Raw genomic sequence first — 7,947 nt, 5'->3', positions numbered from 1 at the left:
AGTCTATCCAGATCTCTCTGTAAGGCCTCTCCACCCTCGAGGGAGTCCACAGCTCCTCCTGGTTTAGTATCATCAGCAAACTTACTTAATGTACATTTGACTCCTGCATCCAGATCATTTATAAAAACATTAAAGAGCACTGGCCCTAAAACTGAGCCCTGGGGAACCCCACCGGTCACTAGTTGCCAGCCTGATGTAATCCCATTTACTATACCTCTTTGAGCCCAACCCAGTCAGTCAGTCAATTGCTCACCCAACATATTATGGACTTGTCTAGCTGTGTGCTGGACATTCTGTCCAGCAGGACACTATGAGAGACAGTATGAAAAGCTTTGCTAAAAGCCAAACGCACCACATCTACTGGCTTCCCTTGGTCAGCTAGATGGCTGACCTTGTCATAAAAGGAAATTAAGTTAGTTAAGCAGGACTTTCCCCTCGTGAACCCATGCTAGCTATGACCAATGACTGCAGTGTCTCTCAAGTGTTTTTCAGTAACTCCCAGAATAACATTCTCCATAATTTGACCAGGCACTGAAGTGAGGTTGACAGGCCTGTAATTACCAGGGTCCTCCTTCTTACCCTTCTTGAAAATTGGGACAACATTTGCCAGCTTCCAGTCAACTGGGACGTCTCCAGACTCCCAAGGCAATTGAAAAATAATGGAGAGAGGTTCTGTGATGACATCGGCCAGCTCTTTCAGTACCCTGGGATGAATCCCATCAGGCCCCATAGACTTATGTGCATCCAGCTGGAGCAGCAAGTCTCAAACAACTTCAGAGTCAACTGGGAGTTTATCATGCCCCCAGTCACAGGGCTCCGGGTGTCCCAGGGCCCATCATTGGTGTTAAAGACAGAGGCGAAGAAGGCATTAAACACCTTTGCTTTGTCTACATCCCTATTTGTGAGGTGACCGACCTCATCAAGTAACGGACCAATGTTATCTCTGATCCTCCTAAAGAGGAGGCCCCCTCCTCTTTATCTAGTGAGGATATATCAAGCTGTAGCCCTATATGTAGTACCGATTTTTTTTTTTTGTACTTTTAAAAAGCCCTTTCTGTTGTCCTTCACAGTGCTGGCCAGCTTGAACTCTAATTGAGCTTTGGCCACACAAATTTTCTCCCTACAGTGGTGAACAGCATCTTTCTAGTCCTCCTGTGTTGCCTGTCCTTGCTTCCAATGTCCATACACTTTCCTTTTCTACCTAAGTTCTAGAAGAAGATCCCTGCTCAGCCAAGCTGGCCTTCTGCCCTGCTTGCTTGACTTCTGACACTTTGGAATTGCCTGCTCCTGTGCTCTTAGGAGATGGCTCTTAAAAAGTGACCAGCACGCAACCATTTTAAACTCAGGTTGCACTAAGTCTTCCTATCAAACTGAAGTACTCATTTTTAGAACCCTAATCAAAGCTGAGAAGCAAAAAAAACCCCACAGCTACTTAACAAGAAACAAACAGAAGTATCCAGCTGCCTTGGAAAATCATTCAGCTACCAAAAAAAAACCAACAAAAAACCGCAAAACATAGCTGTACAGTTTGGGATTTTCATAGAAACAAGAATTACTGAAGTTAAATCAGAGAAGGTATATCTTCAAGCTCTAGCATTGTGCAGCAGATCTGGAGAACTGCATGGACTTAAATATAGTTCAGCCAACATGCAAGATTATCTACTATTGGACCGACGTAGTAGTAAGGAAAGGGTACAGGGTACAGGAAAAAAAGAAGAAAAAAAAAAGTTATTTGTGATAACATTTTGTCAGAAACCACTTAATGTCTTCTTTTGTCCTATAAATATACTTCCCAGTATTCAGCAATCACTGGAAAAACAGAAGGTCAATAAAAATGCATACAAGGCAAACAAACAAGAAACAGACAGAACAGAGGTTATGCACACTAAACCTTAATGCAAACAATGTATTTGAAACAAGTGTTGCTTCATACATGCAATTAAAACATACTCAATGAAAGTCAAACTATCAAAATCCTGAAGATGTCAAACGAGGTAACTGCAGGAACTAGTTTTGAGAATTAATGGACATTTCATAAAGACACCAAGATCCGTAACTATTAAGTAAGCAGAACAGGAATTCTCATCTGTTAGTGTACTTTTGTCTATCTTAGTTTGGTTTTTATTGACATAGGATTTCTAGGAATAAAAATTGCTACGACATCTTTGAAGGAAACCAGTGAATCTGGCACTTGCTAGGTAACTCCTTTAACCTTGACGAACATCTCATGCAGTTCATACCAGAGCACACCAAAAACAACTATGCCTTCTTTTGTCTCAGAAGTAGATGAGTAGACATAGGCTTCTCAGGTGGCTTCAGGGCATTAGAAGTCAAGCCTCTTCCTTCCTGTCTCAAATTTAACAGTCCAGTCCATCCTTCTGGAACCTGGAAGACTTGGCCCCATGTCAGGCATAATGAAAATTTGAAAACAAGACTTAATTCGTGTTTCCTACCTGAGCAGAATGTCACAGTCATCCTGTAAAAATTCTTTCATTTCCTAATTTCATACTTACTGGACCAAAGTCTGTCTTACTCACATATCAGGATAAAGCTACAGAATTCTGCTGTAGTTAATACATCATTTACTCAGTATAAGAAATGAAACAAATACATTTTTACTCCCTTATGGATCAGCATACACATGGGGTTGTTGGGAAAAGATGCTGCTGCTTTTACACAGCATGTTACTTGTTGGAACACAAAAACTAATTAGATATCATGGGGAAAAAAAAAATCACTATAAGAACTGCCAAACGCTGGAACAGGTTGCCCAGTGAGGTCGCAGGATCTCCATCCTTGTGTATATTCAAAACTGCCCAGGACAAGATGCCGAGCAATGCAACTTAGTGCCCAACTTTGAATAAAGGGAACTGAAACAGATGACCTCCAGAAGTCCCTTGCAATCTATGACTTGGCACTTACTCTGTCATTGTATTGTGAGGACTGCACTAACCTTCAGCCATCACTGGATAATATCATATCATGATATACCACCCTAATTTGGACAGGGGAACTAAGTTGACTGTTTTTACAGAGACTTTACTTCACAGATCCATGGTCTTTGACCCTCACTGACATGTTACGATAAAGTACTTATAGCTTGAAATTCAACCAATCCCACTCTACAACACCCCTTTTTGTTCCTACCCCAAATAGTACTTCTGGGATGGATCTTTTTATTTCATGCCTTGCTCTCACAGCTGCACTGGGGGAAGCAGAAAATTATGACCTCTCTTGAAGAGAAGAGGTTGGCTGGAGATAAATGCTCAAAAGAAGTTCTCTCTTGAATAGATTTCCCCATGTGGGTGAAGTAGTTTATTTACTGCGGGCAGGGGGAAGACTTCCAAAAGAAGCAAGGTGTGGATGATCAGTCTGGTTTCCTATAAACACTTCACTGTGTTGGATACAAGACAGAAGGAGGGGAACTGCCCAGGAATTTACTGAAAAAAAATCCATTTAAATATGTCTCTTAAAAACAAAAAAAACCCCACCCAACTCTACTAATGATTTTTTCCAAATTTTTAATGCAGCAAACTGAAAGTGATTGCCATATGCATTATTGTGTCTATACATGTTATACATATATACACAGAGTGCTCAGAGGAGTTCAACATGTATTAGCAAAACTTGTAGAAGCAGGAAGAGATTAAAGGCCTTCTTTAATAGTAGTTTCATTAAATGATGAAACAGAAATGCTAATTGTCTAATCTCACCTGTTCCTTCTTAATTTCAGAAACATTACAAAAGACAAAAAGTCATCTCCATGGTGACTGTTAGAGCTGGAGAGAAAACCACTTCAGATGTAGGCAACGATATTTAATCTGACATTTATACCATTCACTGAAAACTTTGGTTCAACAATCAAAAATAAGACAGGCTTTGAAATTTGATAAGAAGCAAAAAAAAAGAAAAGAGTCCTGATTTCGCATGTTACGTATCAAGGTGGTGACACTTGAGACCTAAAATCTCCTATACCCATTCACTTTTCTCATTATGTCTTACGTGTTATTTTCTTACCAAATTTCCCACTGCAGACATGAAGAATGTAAGTTGACTGAGAAAAGGTGAATGCACTGAAATACTAAAAAATTATATAAATAATTAGAATAAGAAATACTGAGAAAAAGTAGAATTTACTTTTTTTTATTCTGTCCTATCCTGATAACCAAGAAAGAACTGATAGGAAGCATCTCCCTTGGCAAAGGGAGAACAAAACAGAGCTAAGATAACGAATGTCAGTATTCAGAGTTTGAAGTCACTTTCTCACAGAAGAAACATCCCTGTCTGGATTTGCAATGGAGAAATATTTTTGCAGTCCAGTATGCTTTATGAACTTGAATTTGGAGGGAAGGGGGAAAGAAGGTTAATGCTCTGTTAATGCTATAGACTGCAAGACACCATCTTACCACGATCACTAGAAATTTGGATTTCTAATTGAAGCATACTATTCTTAGCTTCCATAAAAACTACAACTACACATTGCTTCTACCTCTGTTTATCCAATCTTTAAAGGCATTCACTTCCACTGTCTCTTCCCTTATTCCTGTTGCATCCATTTATTTGTACATGCATAGTGTGCCCTTCTCTCGCATACAAAGCTGGCAAGAAAAGAGAGGCAAGCTCTTGGAATTGTGAGCGTATCCTCAAGTACCCAAGTACATTCCTGCAAATGCATATAATTACAGAATAAATACTTATATATTCAGCATCCACAAGATACAGAGAAAGGAAGGGGGGTATCATCTAAAGGTTGATTATTACTGCACTCTTAGCTGAATATATACTTTATTGTTTCAGTCTTGCTTTCTGCAAGAAAACCTGTGAACATTCTTTTCCTCTACAGAAAGAGAACTGCTCATTCAATAGACAGTTTTTATGAGTTTGGTAACATCCCATAGATTATTAATTGAATCACAGTGCATGAATATAGCACATATTCAGTAGATCTGAACACTGACTTAAAGATTTCCTCCATCCTCCCAATTTTTCTGTATGAGTGACATCTGTAGTAAGTAATTAGAATTTTTTATACATGCACAGCTGACTGTTCAAAGCCAGATCATCTTAGCCACATACTTCAGTTTTCCTTTTCCGACAGAGCTACATGTTAAAATAAGTACATAAGTAATAAAAAAAGTCAGAGTAGCTCTAGATTATTTTTTTTTAAACAAGACATACTGTCTTTATAACTTATGGTCAATACAAAGCAATTTTGAAACTCTTCAAGATTCAGGAAGATAAATCAAACATAATTAGTGATATTGTGAGTTAGGAGAAAAAAGTTTGGAGACTTATTTAATATTTTTGCTAGTTGTAAATATTCTGCCTTAAACAGCTGATCCAAGGCATACTCAAAAACAAGCTTCTTCCAGTCTAGCATTTTAACACTGTACGAAACCTTACTGTTGCATTGCAAAGATTCAAATACCAACATTCCCTATCAGCACTACCAGATTTGCCATCGGAAATAAGCCTACATTTGAAAAATACAGTATTTGAATGTTTATGAATTATACTGACAGATAGTAATCCATACATTTTGCTATCTTGCACAAAATCTTTACTATCAAAAATAACCACTGAAAAATGCTGTTACAGTATGAATTTACTACCCCATTCCTTGTACTTCCCCCCCCACACGGGTGAAAATAAGCACAAGGTAAATGAAACCTATACAAATTAGAGGCAAAACACAACTGTGTTTCTTGGACATAAATTATTCCTTTTACTACAGCACAACTACTCGTAGCCTGTGGACTGCTACTTAAATGCAGTGTTTTTCTTATTGTGAGCAGCACTTTCATTAAGTGAAAAGGAAATCAAAAACAAGACACTGGGGAAGTGTGCCACACTCACAAGCTTTAAAGCAAGTAAAATTCAGAAAAGCATAAGGACAGACTACCAGAAGTCTTAATGAACAGGGGGAAAACTCAACTCTGTTTTGGCCCCCTTTCAGAGAGCCACTCTTCCTTAACAGGTCAAAGCTCACTTAAGTCAGCCCACTCACTGAATCCTCCAAAGGCTTTATGGGACTATCTATCCTCACACATCCTCCATTAACTCTAGCTAGCCCATCACATGTTTTACAACATCAGTCCCAAACTCTGAAAACAATACCTCACAAATCTTACCTAAAAATATTAACAACATGATTAAGAAATAAATGTGCTTACTGTTCTTGAATCAGAGAAAGGATTGTATTCATCTAGCCCTGGAGGAACATTTCTTGTCACTTGTGTAACAGAAGGATCCTAGAAGAGAAAACAGTTCTGTAAATGTATGCACAGGTATATAAGCAATAAGTCAACACTTATATCATTATATCATATAAAACTCAGCTTTTGTTTCAATCTAAAGAAGGTTTATTTTCACTAAGAAAGCCTGTAAACATCTACCTCTTTCTCTGTCTCCAAAATGACATCATTCCATTCTGAGCTTCTTATAAACCTAGATTAACACAGTCTAAGAGAAACTCCATCTGTCATACATTTGATTTATAAGGAAAAAAGCTCTCAATAGAGAAGGGAAGAAAACTGTATCCTGCTACATTGACTCTTGGACTCCACAACTATAGATCCAGAAAGCACAACAGAAGGAAAGAGCTTTCTGTAACTCTTGGTTTTCCCTACCCAGAAGTACCTCCAACACCTTAAGGAATAGGAAAAGCATTTCAGAAAAATGAAGCTGAGGAAATAGTGCCCCATAATGCCAAAAGCACCTCTGGTTCAGCTTCTACGTGAACTGGTAAAATTAAGAAAGTAGTACAATTTTTTTCCACCAATGAAAGACCAATACAAGAAGAAAGACTGCTTGAGGTTTAGCTTGAGAAAGCGAATTCAGGAATGAAACATTTCTCTGTGCTAGAGACAGGCAGGCTTGGTTCTGTAGAAGAGCAGAAGTGCCCAGTACCATAGACCACACTAACTTCGTATGAAGAAAAATTGTACTTATTCCATGTGATGCCTGGTTCCACTACATTGTTTCTGTGCCTTAATTTAAGGTTTTTGCACCTTGAGAACATAAGAATGGATGAAAGGAAGGCTTTCTTGAAAATTAATAAATCCACTTATTCAGTATGGTTAGTTAACATTCATATTTACATAAATGCACAAAACAAGTGTACAATATTTTATATCTACATCAAATATACAAAATAGCTGTAAATATACTATTTACTTATAACTGTTATGTATAGATATACATATTTTCTTAATTTCAACAGTCTAGTTCAACATTAGAAAACAAACTGGAGTTGGTAAAGACTGGGAAGAAGATAAGTATTTACATTTGTATGCATTTACATTCATATTTCATGAGTGCACTACTAACCAAATAACTCAGCCCGATTGTCCCCACAAAGGACAATAAATGCAATTATTTGAATAACTAGAATATCAGACTCGTGAGACAGCCACTGAACAGCGGCAGATTTCCAAAAAGGAGGAAAAAGTGGTCAAGTCAAATTCAGAAGAGCAATCTATATTTAGAAATACAATATGTAAACAATAATAAATACCTGATGAAAGAAAGCCTTTTTTCTCAGAGTGTTTTAGAGAAGATGGGGGGGGGAAGTTTCTCAGATCTCGACACAGCTATTGTAACAATTTAACATTCACAAACAGGAAACGTATGCTGAGCCAAACAAGCTTACTACATCAAAAGTCTTAGTACTAGAAATAAGTTGTATGCTTAAATACACACAGTGAGTACAGCAAGAAGCCCTCCATCAGAAGTCTATTCTCATTCTGAATTAACAATTGCTATACTTCTGCCAAATATTGCAATTGTTTGCAAAAGTAGCAGCAGCTCTGGCAAAAAAATGAATGACTGAGAGGACATTCAATATCAGCTCTGTTTAAGAAAAGTTTCATTTCCTAGTAAAAAAAAAATTACAGTTGTATTGAAACATTGAATTTAATGCCACCATGGCAAGTAGCAAATTCTGCT

At 37.8% G+C, this 7,947-nt stretch overlaps 1 protein-coding gene across 1 annotated transcript in view; it reads right to left on the bottom strand.

The window, feature by feature from the left end:
• The window catches only part of SCAMP1 (secretory carrier membrane protein 1), a 34,909-nt gene extending 28,651 nt beyond the window's left edge, over positions 1-6,258 (bottom strand). Inside the window, exon 1 of the mRNA XM_009327254.1 lies at positions 6,174-6,258. The gene's annotated coding sequence lies outside the window, so the exon portion shown is untranslated. The remainder of the gene's footprint in view (positions 1-6,173) is intronic.
• Between the last annotated feature and the right edge of the window lie 1,689 nt (positions 6,259-7,947).

Source organism: Pygoscelis adeliae, unplaced genomic scaffold, assembly GCF_000699105.1.
Source record: "Pygoscelis adeliae isolate BGI_AS28 unplaced genomic scaffold, ASM69910v1 Scaffold26, whole genome shotgun sequence".
In the NCBI taxonomy this organism is placed as follows: domain Eukaryota; kingdom Metazoa; phylum Chordata; class Aves; order Sphenisciformes; family Spheniscidae; genus Pygoscelis; species Pygoscelis adeliae.
This window is presented reverse-complemented; position numbering and strand designations above follow the sequence as displayed.